At 35.1% G+C, this 23,031-nt stretch overlaps 1 protein-coding gene across 1 annotated transcript in view; it reads left to right on the top strand.

Moving 5' to 3' along the window:
* The window catches only part of VPS13B (vacuolar protein sorting 13 homolog B), an 816,084-nt gene that overhangs the window by 257,097 nt on the left and 535,956 nt on the right, over nucleotides 1–23,031 (top strand). The gene's annotated exons all lie outside the window — the stretch shown is intronic.

Raw genomic sequence — 23,031 nt, 5'->3', positions numbered from 1 at the left:
TTCTTTCAGTTTCTCAGTTGTGATTATGCTTTTGTATATGCCTTTTTTTTTTCTGTCTGGGATTCTTAAAACTGTCCTTACCCCTTCACCTTATACCTGTTGACTTCAGTTTAGTGTTGAGATCTTAGCTCAACTACTATATCTTCAAGAAAGCCCTGATGCTGCCTTTCCCCGACCCCCCACCACCCAATTTGATTAGGTATCTCTGTTACATTCATTTTCATAGTTCACTGTACGTTTCTTTCATAGCATTTAATGACAGTATATATTTATGTAGTTGTGTGATTTGAATGCTGTCTGTCTTCACCATTTGACAGTGATTTCTGTGAGGACAGAGTTTGTCACTGGTTGCTTATCATTTTATCTCCAGCGCCTAAAATTTCCTGACACATATGGAACGCTTGAGAAATCATTTTTTGAATGAGTGAATAAATGGACATTTATGACAGATAGTGAAGGATATGAATGTATTTGACAGATAAACAGTAAGTCCTTAATACATGTTAACCGTCTTCCCTCTTCTCTCCCTACGTTTCTTCCTCCTCTTCCTTCTCCTTATATATGTATCTACCATCGGAGAGAATATCTAACAGCATCTTTCTTTGTTAGGTCCGATTACTATGAGGTCCTCTGTTTGTTGAACTGTAACTTCCATTTCTTAGTCTTACAAGTGACATGAAATAATATATTGGCCCTAAATATACCTGACAAAACTTATTATCTTATGTTTCATTGGCATTTGTGTATGATTGTACCTTTTCTGTTGAAACCTTAGTCTTTCTTGGCCTTCAGGTATTAAAAGATAACATCTGATGTCTTTTGCGTTTTTGTATATCTTGTGAATGGAGACACCGACTGCTCTTTATTCTAGACTATCTTTTAAAGGATATTTGTATAGTGAACAGTATTTGGGAGATAGATCTAGTGTCCCTCTGGAGCCAATGGAAGGCATGCTTACTGCCCATTATAAAAGATTTGGTTCCTCAACTCGGGGTTCATTTCTTCTATTTTTTTAAATCGAAGTATAGTTGATTTACAATGTTGGGTTAGTTTCAGGTGCAGGATTCATTTCTTATAATGCATTCCACTGCATGTGCAGGCATCCATCTGGATATGTCTTTGTTGTTACCTCTATGGAACTTGGGGGCAAAGAGAACTGATACAAATACATATGTTGATAATCATGCTGCTTGCTGTGCCATGAGTAATAAAGTCCTTTGTCTGACTCAGGAGTCTCCTGTCTTCTACATCAGTGGTCCCCAGCCTTTTTAGCACCAGGGACCGGTTTCATGGAAGACAGTTTTTCCAGTGCGGGGTGGGGCGGGCAATGGTCTGGGGATGATCCAAGCGCATTACATTTACTGTGCACTTTATTTCTGTTATTATTACATTGCAGTATATAATGAAATAATTATACAGCTCACCATAGTGCAGAATCCCACCATAGTGCGTAGTGGGAACCCTGAGCTTGTTTTCACTTGCCACTCACTGATAGGGTTTTGATATGAGTCTGCAAGCAATTGATTTATTATGGTCTCTGTGCAGTCAAACCTCTCTGCTAATGATAATCTGTATTTGCAGTCACTCCTGAGCTCTAGCATCACCGCCTCAGCTCCACTTTAGATCGTCAGGCATTAGATTCTCACAAGCAGCGCGCAACCTAGATCCCTCGTATGCACAGTTCACAGTAGGGTTTGCACTCCTATGAGAATCTAATGCCACCGCTGATCTGACAGGAGGTGGAACTCAGGCAGTACTGTGAACGATGGGGAGCGGCTGTAAATACAGATGAAGCTTTGCTGGCTTGCCCGCCGCTCATCTCTTGCTGTGTGGCTCGGTTCCTAACACGCCACGGACCGGTACCAGTCCATGGCCCAGGGGTTGGGGACCCCTGTTCTACATCATTCATTATAGGGTAAAAGCTTAGGATCACAATCCTGGACACTACAACAATGTAGTTTCTTGGTTCTCCTTGCTGAACCATATTCATTTCCCCCCTCAAATACATTTCTTTCCTTTTTGCCTTAAATATAGGTTGTTCGTGATATTATGTCACCAGCCCTATTCTATTTGGATGATTTCATCAACAGTGTGTGTGTGTGTGTGTGTGTGTGTGTGTGTGTGTGTGTGTGTGTGTTTAGCAACCAACCATATATCTCTTTGTCCATTTATTTTCTTTTGAGATCCAAACTCCAAATTTTAGCCACCTCTTGACCATTGCCCTGTGGATATTTTCCTGTGGCCTAACATGTTTAATATGAAACTCAGTGTAATCTCCCCCACCCCATTTTATACTCCATCATTCAATTTCAGTTAATAGCACTACTTACCTCTTAATGCTGAAAATTCTAGCACTAGCTTAATTGCTCCTTCTTTCTCCTCTGCATATGGTAGATGTTCCACAAAAGCTTTTTTTGTTTTTTTGGAAAAAAACTGAATAGTCCAGGCTAAACATAATAAATTTATTTTAGTTTCTTCCCATATGATTTGCCTTCAGAGTCATTGCCGTACTTCCACTACATGTTTGAAAACGTCTCTTTTAAAATTTAACACGAGAACTTCCCTGGTGGCACAGTGGTTAAGAATCCGCCTGCCAACGCACGGGACATGGGTTCGGGCCCTGGTCCCGGAAGTTCCCACAGGCAACTAAGCCTGTGTGCCACAACTACTGAGCCTGCGCTCCAGAGCCCGAGAGCCACAACTACTGAGTCTGTGTGCCGCAACTACTGACGCCTGTGTGCCTAATGCCCGTTGCTCCGCAACAAGAGAAGCCACCGCAATGAGAAGCCTGTGCACCGCATTGAAGAGTAGCTAGCCCCTGTTCACTGCAACTAGAGAAAGCCTGTGCACAGCAACAAAGACCCAAGGCAGCCAAAAATAAATAAATAATAAATTAAAAAATAAATAAAATTTAACACAATCGTCCACATAGCACAAAGTAGAGAGTGTATTTTCCACATATATATAGTGAACTTCTATTTAGTTAATATTTGTCTTAAGCATATGTGCTACTGGAAATTAGAGTTCTTTTTCACATAAACTATTGTTAAGATAGTTTTCTGTATTTTATAATCTAAATAAATATATGAATTTACATGAAGAATGTCAGTCTTCTATGAAATTTCATCTAATTGATTTTGGTTCACCATTATTAAAGATGATAATCTCTTAAAGTATCTGGCTGTAGTCACTTGTGTAAGTAAGATGATCATGCTGTATTTGCTTTTGACATATAAAACTCAAAACAACTATTTCTTCCTAACACTAGAAAAATAGAATTAAATGATTATGAGGATATTTAAAAATAATTTAAAACAACTGTTCCTCTTAAAATGTCATTTAAATATAATACAGTTTAAGCTGATCTTTCTATTCCCTGGTATAATCAGTTGCAGAAATAAATATAAGGTTTTAACTTTACTGGATTGCCATATATTAAAAGTTATTTTATATTTTACCCATCAGATATGTACAACTTTTGATCATTGTTATTGGGAAGGAAAGTCACAATTATAATTCTGTTCTCTGGAAATTCATGTTCAAATTGGGGAGGTAATTTTCTTTCTGGATTAAAATATATCAGCAAACACACACACTCTTATTTGACCATTCGTAGTTGGTTGGTTAGGATATGAATTGTTAAGGAGTTTTTAAAATGGAGACGGTATTTTAGATTGTAAATTTTAATTTATGGGGAATGGTTTTTTGTTCCAGAAAATTCTCCTCATAATGTAGAATTAAGTGAATTGCCTTGAAGTTATGTTTTTAGTATTTTTGACAGGGCACATGAGTAAGAATGCTTATATATTGTAGCAATTAAAGACAATTCACATTTGTGGTTTGGGCATAAATGTGTAAAAATTATACCCATCTATCTTATTACATTTCCTCTCTCTTCCCTGAGGACTTTACTATGTAGTTTATCTGTAATTGTTGCCAGTTTTCTATCATGTTCCCACTGGGCTTCTGGTGCAAAAAATCTTATCCTCTTGATGACAGAGCTTGCCTGAATGATTTCATGCTCCTAGCATTTTTGTTCACGGGAATTAGGGGCAAAATGTAACTACAGCTGAACAGAGCTTCTATTTTTGTAATTTTGGAGTTTAGGCTCTGTTATTGGAACTAAATGAAGAGATGCAGGTGTTCTCCAGTCCAACCCCTTTGGGAATTTTGATGGTAGATGCTTGAAAAGAAAATGCATGTGTTTCCAGAGTCAAACAGCAGCTGTGAGACAAGGATTTATGTTTTTCTCAGAACTTTGGGATTTCAAAATGTTACATTTAATCACAAGCACAGAAAGGGGAGCAAATGTTAAAGATGTTACGCATAAAAGTAAGTTTACTGATTTCTTTACCATATGAACTATTTGTGGGAATATAGGAGCACAGTGATTTCTAATCATAATATAAACAATTTCTGAAGGATTATGATGGTTACCAGAACATAGCCTTTTTGGAATGCTGCATTTGTAGCACAGAGGATTTTTTATCTTACTAAGTACTATAAAAATCTTTATTTTCCATTTAGACAGATACGCACACATACACAGTGAAAGGTTTGGTGAGATATTTGCCAAATGCATTTTGATTATAACTTTTTGGGCAAAAGTTTACATCATAAATGTCTTGTATTAATGCAGCCTGATGTTTTTAAGTATAAAAAATATAAATTTCTATCTAGCACAGTAATTAAGGGAATTTACACACATATAAACCATATATGTTTAAATGTATTAAAGCAGATATATATTTAAAACATTTTTTCTTTTTCAAATCGTGAAGTTTGTCTTATGGTTGATTCTCAAATTCATCTTTACTTAAGTAAAGGAAAACTCTCCTGTATTTCTTTGCCATTCTCATATTTTTATTGCTCTATTTTTTTAGTAAAATTATTCATTTATTCATTCATTCAACAAGTAGTTTTTGCAAGTTTTCTGTCTATATAAATAAAATGATGCATCAAAGTCTCTACTGTAAAGAAATTTATAATATATTGAGGAGATAGGCATAGAAACACCAAGACTGAATGAATGAATGAATGAATGATTAAAAAAGCTTACATTTTGACTGCAACTTTATCCATTGTAAACTATATTATTTTGAACAAGTTAACCTCTGAGTATTGGTTTCTCATCTGTAAAATGAGTATATACCTGATTGTTAGGATTGTTGTGTAGGTTAAACACTCTACCTTCAAGTCCATTGTAATTGTGAAACATAATGCAAACTTTAAGTATTAATTATTCTGTCCAAAATAGTACCCTGTGTTAATCATTTTTTTCATTAAATGCTTATGGTTTTTCTCTTGAGTCCTTTTCTTTCCTACCGTGTTCTCTACATGTCACCTGATCCCTATCCACTTTAAATTTTCCTTCAAGTTAACTCTATAAACTCGTGGGTATGCGGGTCTGAAGCTAGGAGTAAATCCTTTACCTAGTCCCAGGATCCTACCTTCTTCCAGATTGAAATGTCTCCTGGATGGCATGATGCTAGGAGTCAGAAACAGTTTCAGTAGCAACGGGAAATTGCTTTGCTTGCTTATTTGAAAGGTCCCAGATTCTGGAAGGAAGCCAGTGAAAGAAATCTCTTGAGCCTTATGGGTGACCAGTTGTTTTCCTTATTTATAGCACAAGGTAAAAAATTTTGCATTTTTTACTGCTTGTATAGTAAAAGGAAACTGATATTCAAACTAAGTAAGTGGTATCTTCATTTGTAAATAGTAAATTATTATATAAGAAGTAGTTCAGGTGGTAATGGGCTTCAAGTGAACTTCAACGTAAAATGTATAATGTTGTGTGTTTTCATATGGATCAAAAAGCTACCATTATTACTTCAGTTTATTTTTATATTTTAGATAATGATGTCTTCAAAGTGCGTTTTCATTTTTGCGTTTTCTGTTTAGATTTTGAAGTTGGCTGTATAGTAGCTGTCATATTGGTCAAATGAGAAGTAGAAGCCTTAGTGAACCACTAGGAGTTGATTTATAAAACAGGCGTGAAATTCACATCAGTCTTTGCTACCTGCCTCTTCCCCTAATTGTTTCATCCCTTCTAGAAGAAACTTGATTGCACAGATAGCTTTTGCATCCTTTGTAGTCAGTATAGTATTCACAGGAATCATCCTTGTGCAGTTACTTTGTTTTGTAAATAAATGATGAAAGTCAGTTGTCCATTAATGTGTAAGAATTTAGGAACTTTTCTGAGAACGTTTTGTTTGTTTTAGTTTCACCTTCCTCTGACTTCTGTCCTTCCTTCTCCTCCTCTTCCTCCCTCTTCTCTCTCCTCCATTCCTAATTAATTACCCCTCCCAAGCAGCACCATGGCACTTTGACCATATCACAGGGCAAACAGTCATAACTGTTTATAGGATTCTTTCCCCATGAAACTGGTCAGGGTCATGACAAGTACATGATAAGTATTTGGTAGGTACAGGCTGGTCCTAATGAAATGAATTTTGCCATTTGGGTATAACCCTATTGTCTACAGGCCCACATCATTTTATTTCTAAGTTGATCTGTGACGGAAAAATGTAGTCTGGCTTCAGCCTGTTAAAGAATAATTTTTAAAAAAAGTGAAATCTTGACTCGTATAGATATAAAATGGACAAACGTTAAAGCTTATTAACATTATTACCAATGAGAGAACCAAGCAGGTGTTACAACCAGATCAAAGGAGAGTTTAAAAAAAAAACAACGGACATTTATAGCTCAGTAATACTGTAATAAATTTGGAAATGGACACAAAACAGGCTCCTTCAGCAGTGGGGAAGAGAGGTCAGTCAAATTTCTACCTGACAGGATTTATTTGCATCTATAGTGAATAATTCTTTTGCATTGCTATCAGTTATCTACAATTTAGAGATTTGTAAGATAGTTCAATGGCAATGAAAGGTACAGAGTCCCCATAGAATCACACTTAGATAACCTGGGAAGGGGTACTCTGAACAACGCAGAGCTCTTCATTGAAGCACAATTTTTTTCCTACAAGCCTTACTAAATTCCACATGGCTAGGCTATCTTTAGCTGTGGTAGTTTAAATACAGAGGCAGGTCAGGAGTAATTTTGTGAGGCAAATATTTGGTATATGGAGGGAAAATCAAAGGAAAATAATACCACCGGCAGAGGGCAGTGATGAAGTTAACAGTTTCCTCTTGTCCAAAGGAAGTATTGATTGTTGAAGAATTCTGGGCTACTTCTGTAGACCTTAATTTGAATTTAACTTTTGAAATCTTGTCATTTTAAGTTCCCTTCAGCCAGGTGCTTTGTCAATATCTGCAACTTTCCAGAAAAAGGCCTTATGTTTTATTTATTTATTTATGTTGTTAAGGTAATAAGATGTTCTAACCTGGTTTTAAAGTAAATAGTGTGTTCTAACTTACTAAAAAGCTTTCCTGGTGAAAGTATTTGTACAACAAAAATTTGAATACCTACTCTATATCAGAGAAAGAAGGAGAGAGGGAGAGAGAGAGAGAGAGAGAGAGAGAGGGAGTGAGTGTGTGTGTACATACATATACACAGGAAAGAGGAGCTCCTGAACCTCACAGGAGTAACAGTCTCTTGATTATGACATTTTTATTTTAGTGAATAGTTATATTGTATTTTTTCTTATGAGAATTAAATGCTTTATATAGTGTTATCTAAATTATAAGAAGCCTTTCTTCAAACGTAAGAATTACATCTTATCTGATACTTTCCGCTGAAGAGATGGATTTCTGAAATACTGTGAAAGTATTTGCAAGAATATAGTAGAGTTGTACAGAACTCAGTTACAGATAAATAACAATAAAGAAAATTAAAAATACATCACAAGAAGATGGCTGAAGGACACAAAAGTAAGAAATACAAATGATAAAAAACACATGAAAAAAATCAAACTAATAAGTAGCCAAAGAAATGGCTATTAAAACAATAGTAAGGAACAATTTTTACCTGTGAAACTGTTACTTAATAAATTATAAAACTGAAAGCTGAGAAGTTTATGAAATGAGCACTTAAATGAAAGTCTGGTGGGACTATTAATTTGTGCAAACTCTCCAGAAATCAATTTAGCAAAACTTATTAAGGACTTTAAAAGTGGTCATCATTCATAATCCTACTTTCAAGACTTATAGGAGTCTTCAAGACTTATATATCCTTAAAGGAGTAATCCCAGATACATTTAAAGACTTGGGTTTAAAATGTAAGGGTAGTCATGTCAGCTTATTTATAATAATCACAAATCTTCCTTGTTGTCCAATAGTAGGCAAATTATAAGATAAATTAAGATATATCTAAAGAAGAGCATCTTTGAAATTAGGCAATAGAAAATATATATCATAGGAAAAGGTTCATAATAAAAGCTTGTGTCAAAAAAAATGTGTAAACCTACATATAATAATATTCTGGTTTTTAAAAATTTCTCTCAACCTATGTGTATAAATATATGTTTATATATTCTTAGAAAAGTTACTTTTTAATAGTGATTATTAATGCTTGATGGGATTGTGAGTCATTTCTCATTCATATTTATACTCACAGGAAGAGTATTTGGTATTTTCTGCGAACAAACATTAGTTTTAAATATTTCTTTTTCAAAAGACTTATTTTCAACTAATTTATGGTTATTAAGGTTATTTTGCTCACAAATAAGCATTCTTGCACATTAATTCTTATATAACCTTTAATATTTAAATACATTTCACTTTGAAAACACATGTGTGTCCTGAAAGCCAGAGTTTACAGCTTAGTTTTTATAGATGCTTTGAGGGTTTTATTATATAGCTGAATAGAATATCAGATTTTAAGATAGCATATTTTGCATTTCTCCTTAGTTTCAGTCTAGTGATTAAAATGTTTTAAATGACTTTATTTTTCCTTTAATTTGTTTTCTATTTATAAGTAAAATGTCTTCCCATTCAAAATATAGTTGAAATTTTATTTTATTCTGAGTCAGCTATCTGGGATACATGCAAACAGAAAAACGTCAGTGAGTTTTGATTTAAATGTCCACTTACAAGTTAGCTCTTTGAATATTTGAATGCTTAGGATATTTGAATACACATGTGAATATTTGAATACATAGGAACAAAGAATTGTCATAGTTAAAATTCAAGGCCAACTCAATAAAGTTCTTCCTTTTGGTTAAACGCAATGAAGTTGAAATACTCTAAATTTTTAGTGAAAACTAGTAGGAGTCAATACTCTAAAGATAGTACTTTAATGCAGCAGTCTCCAACCTTTTTGGTTCCACGGATGGGTTTCGTGGATGACAATTTTTCCACGGACGGGGGGTGGGGGTGGGGTATGGTTCAGGCGGTAATGAGAGTGATGGAGAGCGATGGGGAGCAGCAGATGAAGCTTTGCTTGCTCGCTCGCTGCTGCCGCTCACCTCCTACCCTGTGGCCTCGTTCCTCATAGGCTGCAGACCGGTAGCAGTCAGCAGCCCGGGCGTTGGGGAGCCCTGCTTTAATGGAAGAATAAATAAAAAACTTTAATATTTATAATTGTTCTATTTTAGGTAAAAGTAGACTTAGGAGAATGGAATAGTAAAAAGATAACTTTTAGGGAGACACTTAAAGACATTTATTGGCATTTCAAGAACATTAGAAGTTGATAACTTGCTTTTTGTTGTTTTACCCTCATTTCCAAATAGTTTCTTTTTTTCTTCGTTCAAGCATTATTTATGATTATTAGCTATGATTAGGGTTACTTCTGGACTTCTTGTAGAAAAATAGAACATTTTCTTGGCGTGATTGGGTTAGAGTTGACGGAGGGACAGGAAGAGGAAAACTCAAGAATTTAAAGAGGATTTATTTCTATATGTGAGTATGAAATTTTCTGAAGTTATGAGTTATAACTGATGAAAGGCAGACAGAGCTTAGTGAATAATCTTTGGGGGAAGAAAGGAATTGATGGGCCTAAAACTCTCTGATAGGGTGATGAGCAGTCACTGAATGGAGAGGTAAGAGGGAAGGAAGAGTAGACAACATTAAACTAGCAGTTATTGGGTAAGACTTAAAAAAAATTAATTTTGTATTCTTAAATCATTAATTGTCAGTTATCCTTAAAATAAGATTTTGTTATAATTAGTAATCCCAGGTAGAAGAATTCATATATTTTATAGGGGAGAGATTTTCAAGATAATTTCTAGTCCAGAAGAAAGGAATAAAGCAAGCATGTTACAGCTGGGGTCAGATGTCATCAGAGTCAAGCAGCTAGGGAGTGGAAGAGGTAAAACTGAATCTTCTTGTCTCGTGTTCTTTTTATTATGTAATTCAAGTAATCAGGTACATATTTACTTTTTGCAAGAAGCATGGGATATAAAGTTGAAAACACCCTTTTACTTCTTATTAATGAGCTTATAGTTCATTGAGGGAGACTTACAGATAAGCAGATAATTAAAAGGCAGTTAAAATATTGCCATAAAAGAAGGTAGTATGTGTTCATATCCATGGAAACCGTTTACCCACACTTGGGGCTTCAGAAAGGATTCCTGGAATCAGTCATGTCCAAGGTGAGACATTAATTATGAGCTAGAGGAGGAAAAATGGGTCAGGTTTGGGGAAACTGCAGATAAGTTGTGTGCCAGCTTGGAATGGAAGGGGAACGTGGTAAGAGTTAATGCCTGATGAGATCAGCAAGCTCCCTCAGGTTATGAAAAGCCTTGAAAGTCATTGTAAAGATTTTGGACTGAGCTCCAAAGGGAGCAGTTGAAAGTTTTTATCGTCATATTTCTGCTTTAGAAACCAGCGTAGGCTGGTCTAGAAACCAGTGTATGGATGAGGGTAAAAGACAGGAGGCAGGGACATTAAGGGAATGTTGCAATGAAAAAAAATGATGCTGTCAATAGAATTACACATATTTGTGGGACTGTAATGTGTTGGAGTCAGCAGGAGCTGATGGTTCATTGAATATGATGGTTAAGGGAAAGGACACAGTAGGCAAGCATGCAGTGTCTGGTTTGGAGAGCTGGAGAGCTGGGTATGTAGTACAGTGCCTTTCGCTGAGATGAGGTACAAAAGGAATGAGAAGCAAGTCTTATTTAGGGTGGTAGAGACACTTGGTATAATAGTAATATTCTTCTGGTTCTTCCTATGCCCCAGGTATTATGCTAAGCATTTTAAGTAGGACTGAAGCAGTTTGACTCTAGAACCCATACATTTACCCATTACACCAAAGAGCAAAGACTGTGGAGGAATTCAGACCCCCCAAAATTGATTAGTCAGTTCATTTAATTCTGCTTAATTTCATTTATTGGCTGCTGGCTGCATACATAAAACTGCTGAAGGCTGGTATAAAAATGTATTCAGTACAGGTCCCCATCAAGTAGTATACACATACAGCTAATTCTAAAAAAACAAGCTTAACTTTAACAAATACTGTAATTGATTGGGAGAAAAGTACTTCTATTTGAAAATAGATGGGGGAGATTAATTTGAATGGGAAGGGAGGATTGAATGATGTTAGGAAAGGTTTCTCAAATAAGGATAGATTTTGAAGCCTGGAATGATAAAAGGTTACATACGAGTTGAAATTCTTATTGTTTAAACATTGCAAATACTTTCAATTGGCTTATATTGTTTTATTTTAAATGTTTGGTAATTATGGGTTGGCCAAAATGTTTGTTCAGGTTTTTCTGTATGAACTTTTTGGCCAACCCAGTATTATGAGTGCAAGTCCATATTTTTGTAAAAGTATAAAATGTTTAATTGTTGTTAAAAAGTGCATGGTACATATTTATGGTAATGTAGTTTTCCTTCTAAAGTATTTCAGTATATTTAGTTAACTATAATCAGAAAATTGTATTTTAAATTTTACAGTGTGATTGTAAAATATGAAATATTTGTAATATTTGTTATTACTGCTTTTGTTTTCTAAAACAAACTTAAAATTAAATATTGCTATCATTAGATTGTACTGATAAACTATGGTTTAGCTTGAAGTTAATTAGTAGAACTTGATTTTTAGCTTTAGAAAAACAAATGCACAGGTTAATAAATCTTTTTTTTTTTTTATTCATTGTTAACAAACCATAACATAAGTAAGCCTCAGTCAGCCTGTGAAAGGGATGACTTAACACAACTGTTGATGCATTTGGAGTGAAACATCTTTATCAAGTTAGTACAAGAAGCAGTCATGCCCTACTTGAATTACTCATTTATAATAGCTGAACAGCAGCCTGCATGTGGACTTTGAAATCCTGAGAAAATAAGATGCCTGCATATATCCAAATGTTGAAAGCCTTTACTCCTCAGCAGCTGGAAAATGTTGAGCTCTGTTGTCATCTACTAGGTTTTTGGTCTTCAGGGAGATGTGATCAATTTAATTACTGACCAGCTTTATGGCCTCTGATGTCAGCCTCTGAAGTTTGTAGCTTAAAAGATCATGTTTAAATATAGCATATTTAAAATTTTTAAAAATCAAACACATAGATTATTTTACTTTGCTCAAGTTTATCACATATACTCAGATTACTAAATATATTAAAGATTTTAGATATAATGATAGAAATTAGTTATTTACTTTAAATGAAGTCTAAAATGTGTTTGTCTCCAAGGTTCACAAAATATGCTCAACATATTGTTCTGGGTAAATTTTATGTATTAGTTCCATTCACGTGCAATATTTTTCCTGACTACAGGCTATGGTTCTATTTTGAATCACAACTACTTATACACAAAGCAACTAATTATTTGTGCTTCTTATTTATCATCTTTTTAATACCATCTGATATCTAGTCCAAAGAAGAATTTTAGAAAATATGGAATCATAGAGCATAGGCTAAGAAAAGATTCATGTTATATGAAGGAAGAAATGTATCACAACTTCGAGGCTGTTACTTGAATTCTAACTATGGAACCTAATCTTTGTATAAATCACTTGATCTCACTTTGATTGTTTCCTAATCTATTACCTGATTGCAGCACCAGGCAGTGAATACTTTTCTGTGGATTGTCCATTGTATAAAGACATCCCTTTAAAGAGGTCATCATTCATGTCATAAACCAAGTGAATTTGCTAATTAATATTATTTTTATTACTAATTGCAGGATTTTCAGGCAGAGGACAGTAAAATTATTCTTACAAACTTAGTATGTTATGGCAGTGTTGAAGAGATGGAAGTGAAATTGAAGGTACCATGTGGCTAGTTAATAAGCTATAGGTAATATTGATGTGTCATGTTTAACCAGTTTCTTTTTTTAAGTTGGTGTGTTAAAAATATTTCTCAGTATTAAAAAGTATAAGATATCATCCTCATTGGCAAGCAATTGATGATCATATATTTAGAGGTATTATGCTGATGACATATTAGAAAATTTTATGGATTTTCATAATAACTATCCTTATGTTTGAGAAATCAATCTATAGTTAAAATGAACTAAGTAGTTTGCTTTGCTTTGTTTTGATACATGATTGTGTAACTGCAGCCTGCTCATCTAGAAGGAGTATGAGCCATGAAGAAAAGTTTTATTTACAAAATCAGACTTGCATGTGTTTCTTAATCTTTGAATCTTCTTTTTAATCATATCTTTTGATATCCTTCCCTATAGCTGCTTTATTTAGACCCCTTTAAGCAAACCTCTGTGTGTGTATGTGTGTGTGTGTGTGTGTGTGTGTCCTCTGATGTGTGCACTGAGTGTGTGTGTGTGTGTGTGTGTGTGTGTGTGTGTAGCCAAGGGTGAGCAGTTTTGTTTTGTTTTTTTTGCAGTAAGCCAGCCTCTCACTGTTGTGGCTCTCCCGTTGCGGAGCACAGGCTCTGGACGCACAGGCTCAGCGGCCATGGCTCACGGGCCTAGCTGCTCCATGGCATGTGGGATCTTCCTGGACCGGGGCACGAACCCGTGTCCTCTGCATCGGCAGGTGGACTCTCAACCACTGCGCCACCAGGGAAGCCCTTGTTTTGTCTTTTTTGGGCCACGCGGCAGTGGCATGCGGGATCTTAGTTCCCTGATGAGGGATCAAACTAGTTCCCCCTACGCTGGAAGTGTGGAATCTTAACCACTGGATCACCAGGGAAGTCCAAGGGTGAGCAGTTTTGCAGGGCTCCAGCAGGGCTCATCCCCAGCATGATATCAGTTCGTATACCGTTGTTTGTTTCATTATGCCCTTTTCTTATCTCCAGTTCCAAAATACTTCATGGGCTTTATCTTTGGTTATACCTAAGTGAATAGCACATGCAGCATTAATTTGTTCTTTGATAAACAGTAGGTCACTGTCAGATTCTAAATAATTTTATGTCAACTTTTGAAAAATAACTTGTCAGTTAAAAAAAGCTTCTAAACAAATTGTTGGTAGAGTAAGTACTGAAATAGTATGCAACTGTAGCATGGTAGGGTTGCTGTGTGGGGTGTCTTCTGTATCCTAAAAAAACCGCTCTTTGAAATCTATTTAGACCTTTTTCAACTCAATGAGTCATAGCTTAAACTTGTTGCTACACCCCCAGATCAGTCTGTGACCAACTGTAATACTTGTTTGGTTAAGAGTACAGTATAGGTTTCCAGATCGTTATTGCTTTGTTTCTTTCAGCCTTGTCGTTAGTTATGAAAGGGCATTTACCGGGAGATATTATGGGTCTTCCCGTATTCTGTTACTTGTACTTCTTTTACTTCACTTACCTATTCAAGAGAGATTGCCTGTATTACTCTAGAGCTGGGTTCAAGTCTCAGCTGTATCCTTTATTGGGTGTTTGTCACATATGTAGTGGGTACCTCAAGTATTCTCATCTGGGAAATGGTAATATTAATAAATACTAGCCTACCTCATAGGGTTATTGAAAAGCTCAGATGAATGAATATAGGTGTGATTTTTTTCATAAACTAAATTCTGTGCACATAATGAAAATACTAGCTTTTGCTGGTGCTTATTAGTGTCAAGCACTATTGTAAGGGTACTACCTCATTTTATCCTCACAATAAATCTATGGAACAGGAACTGTATTCTTTTAAAAAGTTGAAAGTAGTAATTGTAGATGATCCATTAAAGGTGTTTGTGTAAGATGAGGCAGAACCCGTATCTGACGTCCTTGGTTCTGTCCACATCAGAATATTAGTAAATGAATAAACATTTGTGTTTTATGTTTAAATAAAATATTGGGGGTATAGATGTATTCTTTCTGAGGATTTCTAACTTTACTGATTATTTTTCTCCATCACTGAACCAGTACTCAGTGTCAAATAAGAGGCTTCTCCTGTAGTTCTGTCTCTCTTTAGCTCCTTTCCTCAACTATCTCTAAGGGGACCAGTCTAAGAAAGCAGGGCCTTCTAGATTTTCTGCTGCACCAAGACTGCTATTAAGTCATCATCTAAGGGTTTGAGGATAATGAATTTTCACCTATTACTAGGCTCATTTGGCCATCACTTTATAGCCAGATTACTAGTGCAATGCCTAGTAATCTCTAGTAATCCCTAGTGCTTCAGATTAGCACATCAGTATTTTGATGCTGAATATCAGTAAAAATTATGCTAAGTAACATGATGAAAAGGTCTTACTTTGTTGTTTGAAACCAGTTGAGAAAGAAAAGACATAAAGCGTCATTGTTTTGCAAAATTGATGCTAGAGACAATGGGCACATATTTCTTACAAGGTGCAGATTTCCCCATAATTCATACTGTGCTTTAACTTTATAACTACATGTATTTTCTCTATAGCGATACCACCAGTGGAGGAATTGAGGTGGCATTAAGAATGAAGAATGTTTTAAGTGTTTTTAAAGGCCAGTGTATTCCAGGATCAGTGAATCCAAAAGTGAAATCCCAGTAGTAATAAGATTTTGAAGCAGCTGCAGAATTTCTGTGCATAGCTCCCCATGCCATGGAGCTTTAGAGTGCTTGTTTCTTTTGTGTGACTACTTTAGTGCTAGGTGTGGCTCAGTGCCTGAAAAGAAATCTATACTACAGATGTGTCACTAAGGAGAGCTGCTTTTCCATTTACACTGAAATCCATTTATTTGTTTCTATCTGTAATTCTCCATAGCTTCTGAATAATTTTTGATGTTTCCATAATCCTAATATATTAGAGTAATATCATTTATGACAGATAACATAGTATAGTAGTTAAAAGCAGGGCTTTGAAATCAGACTGATTCCTGATCCCATTAGGTACCATCTCTGTGATCATGGGCAAGTTTCTTGACTCTTCAGTAACTTTGTTTTCTCTTTTTGGTAAGATGGGAATAATAATAGTATCTATGTCATAAGGTTGTCCTGAAGATTAAGTGAATTCATGTGAGGAAAGCATTTGGAGTAAGATTTGGCACATACAAATATCAGTAGTTATCACTGTCATGGTAAACGTTTGTGACGAGAATTCCCCAAACAGAAATAAAGTAGTCTTTATTTTCTAGTTTATCAGAAATCACTTTCCTGTGAAAGGATATTCAGGTATAAGGAAAGAAGGAAAATTTTAATTAAGTTCAAATTCGCTTTTATTTTTTTTAAAGATGTTTTTTGATGTGGACCATTTTTTGAAAGTCTTTGTTGAATTTGTTACTATATTGCTTCTGTTTTATGTTCTGGTGTTTTGGTGGTGAGGCACGTGCGGTCTTAGCTCCCCGACCAGAGATTGAAACCTGCACCCCCTGCTTTCGAAGGCGAAGTGTTAACTGCTGGACCGCCAGGGAAGTCCCCAAATTTGCTTTTAAAAAATAATTTTTTTTCATGGAATAAAACATTGTATCCAGTGGGTAAAATGAATTGATAGTATGTGTCCAGCATAGTTGGATGCATAATTGGATAATTCCAATCGGTTCTGTAAAGATAACTGTTACATTTGTGCTGTCCCCTATTATTTGGAGTGCCAGTGTTTCCCTGATCAGCAGATGAGTTTTTGGTTATCTGTGAAACATTTTCTCTTGAATAATTCATAAGCATATTAGACTCAGCACTTCCAAGTTAAATTCACCATTTTACTCCAGGCCTGCACCTTAACCAGGGGAATGGTAGTATTACCAGTTCAGTCAGAAACCTAGGGATTGTCCTAAACTTTTCCCTTCCTTCATTTCCCATCTTTCCTGTTTGGGCAATAATCAAATTCTCAGATTTTTCTATAAAACTTTTCTGTAAGACAAATCTGATCCTTTCACTTCCTTTAAAAATACTCTTCAATGGCTTTCTATTTCTTTCTGGATAAAGGAGAGACTTCCTAGCCAGATAAACAACTCTATCCTTATATCATGTAATGTTTTCACTACAATATGTGGAACCATTTTCAATTACATGAACATGACATTCTCCCTTACTGTTTCATTTGTGTATACAATTTTCAGTGCATAGGAAGCTCCCTGCTTTGCTCCTCTCCACTCTATTCATTTGAAGCATTACTTCCATTAAAAATACATTCACAGACTTCCCTCCCAAGACAAGTTAGGTGCCCCTCATGTTTGCTACCCCTCTGCATTCTGTAGCCTCTTATGAATATTTTGTTACACCATTTATCAAAAATTATGATGATTAATTTTTGTCAGTGTTTTCTACTAAATTATGATAGCTGAAATACAGGGACTATTTCTTGTTTATCTGTGAATGCTTAATGTTTAGTTTTAGGCAAATGGTTGGTGTTGAGTAAAAGTTTGTTGAATTTATAAGTGGTTTTGAATGAGAACAAAATCTTTGGTAACAGTTACATGGTAAACTTGTCTTTAATGGAAGATAATGAGAATTAATTGCTAATAATTATTCTCAAGAGGCAAAAATAAGGAAATGGACTGAAATCCAAGCTTTTGCCCTTTTGATGTTAGTCATTCTGTTAGTTTCTTACTCTTATTTATTTACCACTTTAGCGATAACTATTTGGTCTTGTCTCTTTTTTCTTGTTAGTACTAGTTACTCTGTCAAAAAGTGCCTCTCATCTCTTTGCAGAATCACTCTTTAATTCGTAACTTTTAATTGTATTAATGCTGTTTATTGTTTTATCAGATGACTAGAAATACATATTTCCCCCTTATTTTGCATATTTATTGTTAATAAATGTGAAGTAGGTTCATTGAGCTGATTTAAGGGAATCTGACAAATTGGTTAGGAGGACTAGCCCTTAGCCCTTGGAGGGCATGAAACACGGATCTGTCATTCACAGGATAAGAGGTCAGAGAACCGTGTGGCTAGGGTAAATGTATGTCAGTTAGGGAGTTTTCCCTGAGAGTGGTTAAGAGGCTAAGAATGTGAACATATGGAGGTCAGGACTATGTGGACAGAAGGTAAAAGTGATAACTAGAGTGCCAGAAAGGCCAACTATGAATAACCTAGTTCAACCTGGCCTTAGCCAAAAGCTAGAGACTAATGTTCAGATCTATTTAGTGAATAAATCTGAGTAGTTTTTTGTGCCATTGGCGGAACAAATTAAACTTTCACTGGTTCAGTGCTTATACCTACATGGTGTAGTGTGGGAGGATTATCAGTTAGTTTGTCTCATTGGTTTTGTGGCAGCAGAAAACTCTTAAACTGAGTTTTCCCATGGAAGAGGTATCTTTCTTGAAATCCCACATCTTTTACTAAAAAATTTATGAAGTGGGATGACAGTAAATTACTGAAGAATCATCAAAGCAAGTATGTTATTAATTGACAATTTATTGACTTCATCCCCCGGGCCAGTTTAAAGAAAAGGGAGGGTGGGTTAGATTTCAAGCTATACTTTGAATGCTGTGTGAGGTCTGTTTGAGATATTTTAGTTAGGCTGTGATTAATTAACTCAATTAAACAACTGTTAGTACATGGGTAAAAGTACATTCTCTTATGGATCTGTCAAATTGGTAATAATGGATTCAGTACTGATAAAATTGTGAATCTAAATCTGGTTAGCGTTAAGGGGCACACAGAAATTCACCTGTCATTTTTAATCTTCTTTGATAAAGAACGGCAATAATTCAAGGTTTCATGTATGTCTTTGGTATCTATATATATATATGTATCTTTATATATATTGTGTATATATATATATACATATATATATATATATATATTTTTTTTTTTTTTTTTTTTTTTGTGTCCCCTGCATCAGCAGGCGGACTCCCAACTACTGCGCCACCAGGGAAGCCCTGTATATATTTTTTTAACTTCAGAGATAATGGGATACTTAGTCCCTTTTGTTCTGTTCCCAAAGTATAATTTTATTTGTTTTTGTTAATTCTGAAAGCATTTCTATGCTATCTCATTGATTATTAGTTTTGTAATTTTTCATATTTTAACATCTCTGAAATCAGGAGTCCTTGTATAGTCAGTGGTATCTCACAGGCGCTCATGGCCTGAGTTGAGGTTAAGGTCTGCCAGAGAGATTATCTCTTTGCCTCTGCTGCCCATCTGGTGGCACTGCAACTTGAGACTACCACAAGTTAAATTATCTGCTGGACGAATTTTTGGACTTCATTGATAGTGTGAATTCATACTGCAAATCTACGTGAATATCAGTTCATGGTGCACATTCCCTAAGATTTGTATATGTCTCTCCACCCAGTGTGAAGCTTAAGTCAAACAAGTTACCTTTCTGCTTGATGGCTTTATTTCTTACTTCCCCTTACACTGGCAGTTTTGATGTGTCAACTTTATGCAGGACTTTCCTATTAGACTTCCTTTTTGAAATTTTTTTTTCATTTTTAGTGATACATTAAATAATGCTGAGTCTTTATAATTAATAATATCTTAGCTATAATGGTATGTAGGGGCCACGATGAACCAAAAAACAATTGCATGTAGGCAACAGAAAATGGTACATACCCTTGGAGCTACTTCAAAGGTGGCATGGAATGGACTTTCTAGGGTCTTTTTTTTGTGGCTAAAAGTGAATTCATCTGCTGTAATGCTTGCCATATTTATAAGAGAGGTCTCTTTGAACATTGTCCCAGGTCTGGCAATCCAACATAGTGCTATACCTTGCACGATCATTTAGTGGGCAGCCCTTGACCTGAAATTTAGTAAAAGGTCTAGAGAAGCTGAACCATTCAATTATTATATAACCAGTGGCATCTTATTCTTATTTTTGAGGTAAGAGGTATTTGAGAATTTGTTCACTATTAATAAGGATTTGCAATAGGGCAAGAATTATTCAACTCATTCTTTTAAAGTTTTGTCATGAATTTAGGTGTATGCACCAAAGTACTCTAAAGTCCATAACTAGTAGAGGATACCTGTTTCCTATAGATTAATATCAATATATATTTCCAAACAACTATTGTATTTTGTCTTAGAAAATTAGGGGATCCCTGGAAAACTTTAATTCATAGTTTACATTTTAAACCTTGACTTTAGTTTTCAAACTCAGACAGTAACCCAGTTCCATTGTATGCCTCCTCTAATTTACTAACTCTGCAAATTGAACATTCTTTTTGTGAATTTTCATATTGGATGGGAGTAATATTTGAGTTGGTATACTCAATAAAAATTTATTGTTTGTAGAAAGCATTTATATAGTGGTTAATATATTAGATTATTCAGTTCATGAACATACGATATTGAACAGGAATACTGTAGGATTATCATTCTATGAACAGACATTCATTGAACACTTACTGGGAAATATGGTAAATAAAAGAGGGAGATTGATAAACAAAATTCCACTGATAAAATATAGCCTGTATATGGTACTTGTATTGAGCTATTCTTGTCCCGCACAGATCTTATTTTAGGACAGAGAAAAGAATAAACATATTTAAATTATAGAATAAGGAACTTTAGTTCAATACAAGGAAATGTCCTGCCATTGAGAGTAACTTGTGTGAAAGTTTTCATGAGTAGAGGTTACTCTTATAATTGAGATGGTTCTAATTGTGTTATTTTAAGGCCAAGCATATGGCCTAGTTAGTATCACAATTAGGGGAACAATGATGTAGTGTTGTGGTTCTCAATGCTGTAAAATCTAATGCTCCTTTTGATAGCATATATTTTTTGATGTCTCTTTACCATCTTGATGTAAAATTCATAGTTAATGTATGTTTTTAAACTGATAACTTACAGAGAAATCAATATAATGCCATAGTTGTAGGAAGGGAAAAATCAGAGGAAAGTAATTTATCCAGTGTTTAGAGTGTAACTAGACTAGAAGACGTGATGAAGTGCTCAGGTTAAGACACTTAGCCTGCCACATGTGTTATATCAGCACAGTTTTAAATTTTGCTTGCCTACATGTTGATAAATTGGCGGTGCAAATACTAAAATGGAAAAGCCATGAGTGAAGTGATTTTCTGAAATGGTAAACACCTCTTGGTCAAATTCTTAATGATTCATAATTTTTCTCCTGTATTCCTGATAGTTAAATTTCTGGAACTTTCAGGTTCATTAAAGTAGGTGTGAAAACTACTATGTGTTTAAATGTAAAATGGAGCTAGATTCTAGGTTCAAATAATTATGAATAGATTTTTCACTCACATGAATGTCAGGATATTTGAAAATTGTGTGGGATGAGGGACCATTCTTTGTTGTGCAAGGGACTGTTTTGAGCGTTGAACAACTTTGATGTCTTGGTTGACACCTAATGTCAGGTAGTGTCTCCTAATAATTGTGACAACCAGAAGCACTAATTTCCAAAAATGCCCCTAGAGTGTGGTACAGCCCTCATATATTATGGAACCTACTGGATGTGGAACAAAGAGCTCGGGCGTACAGGCAAGAGTCGTAGTCTTGGATTTGATTCTTTTGTCCTTCTTCCAGGCTTCTGATTGACTTTGTGATTTGGGCAAGTTAGTTAACCTCTCATAGTGTCAGTTTTCTTTCTGGAAAACTGGAAAGATAATATCTTACACAGTTGTTAAATGGATAAAATAATATATTTTAGGTACCTGAGATGTGCTTCATGTGGGATGGGACTGCCTCTCTATTATTCACCACTTTATTTTCTAATACTAGTAGGCATTTAATAAATATTTGCTTACTCTTATTATTTAACTCTTATGTGTCACACTCTGTTCCAATATTAAAAGCATGTGAGGGAGTGATTGCTTATAATAGGCGCCGGGACTATCATCTGTGTCTCTACTGTTGTGTTTTGGAACTTGTGAATATTAGCTGAGAATGCTGGCTCTTTGGATTATGGCCTCAAGTTTCTAAGAGGGTATTAATTTAGAAATACAATTGTTTCCTTTCTGGTTGAAAGAGACCCATAGGGTAGGGGTCTAATCTCAGTAAGCACATTAATTTTCCAGAATACTAACGTTTTGCTAATATCAAGCTGTTAGTGGGGGATGTGGTAAAAGGCTAAGGACTTTCAGTTCCTTGTAATCCTGATCTTTATGACACAGATTTTAAAAATACAGCATCAATAATTTCTTTTTCAACTCTTTTTTTTTCTTCCTCCTGTCATTAATGACCATCTGAAGTTTACACATTGTATTTTCTCAGTAAATATTTGCTTTTTCCTGTTATTTGACTTGTTTAACTTTCATCTTAGTCAATTCAAATGATTTACTAATAGACTACGATGGAATAGCTACTTCTGGCAATTTTAATGAGACTAATTACATTGAAAATGTTGGAGGGGACTCTGTCTTCCTTTTTAAATTGCCATCCAATTTATTAAAAAGAGGAAGCATTTAATTTGTAAATACTGCTCTACAATTTATAGAACGGTGAACCTTATAAGTATTGAGGTTCCCCTCAAATGTTTATTAAAATTTTAACTCACGCAAATATATGATGATCATTATGAACATGAGTTTTTAAAGCAGTCACCTTGCTCTGATATTTACACTGTGAAAAAACTAAAAATTTCTGTTTTCTCTTCGTTTTATTCCTCCAGGTCACCTTTGGGTCAGGCATTGCTGATTTTGCAAACATGCTTACCCTTGACCTTTAGTTACTCAGTTTAATTTTGGTTCTGAGCCAGTGAGTGCTGAAATCTTTAAAACTAAACAAATGTTTAGCATTCATCGGTTTTAACCAATTGTTGTCTTTAAACATTCAGTTACTTCCACAAGACGAGTAACTATTGTTAGTTCCAGACTGTGTTACCAGTCTAATTTTGGAGCATGCTATAAATTACTGAAAGCCAATCTGATTATAATTCAGATTGGTTCAGTTGGTTTTAGGTTATTTTAAAAGCTGAAGATTCTTTTATGCACAATTTTATGAATCTGCT

The sequence above is a fragment of the Neophocaena asiaeorientalis genome, unplaced genomic scaffold, assembly GCF_003031525.2.
Source record: "Neophocaena asiaeorientalis asiaeorientalis breed wild unplaced genomic scaffold, Neophocaena_asiaeorientalis_V1.1 scaffold29, whole genome shotgun sequence".
Classification (NCBI taxonomy): Eukaryota; Metazoa; Chordata; class Mammalia; order Artiodactyla; family Phocoenidae; genus Neophocaena; species Neophocaena asiaeorientalis.
Note: the sequence above shows the minus strand (reverse complement) of the source record. Positions and strands in the feature narration are given on the sequence as shown.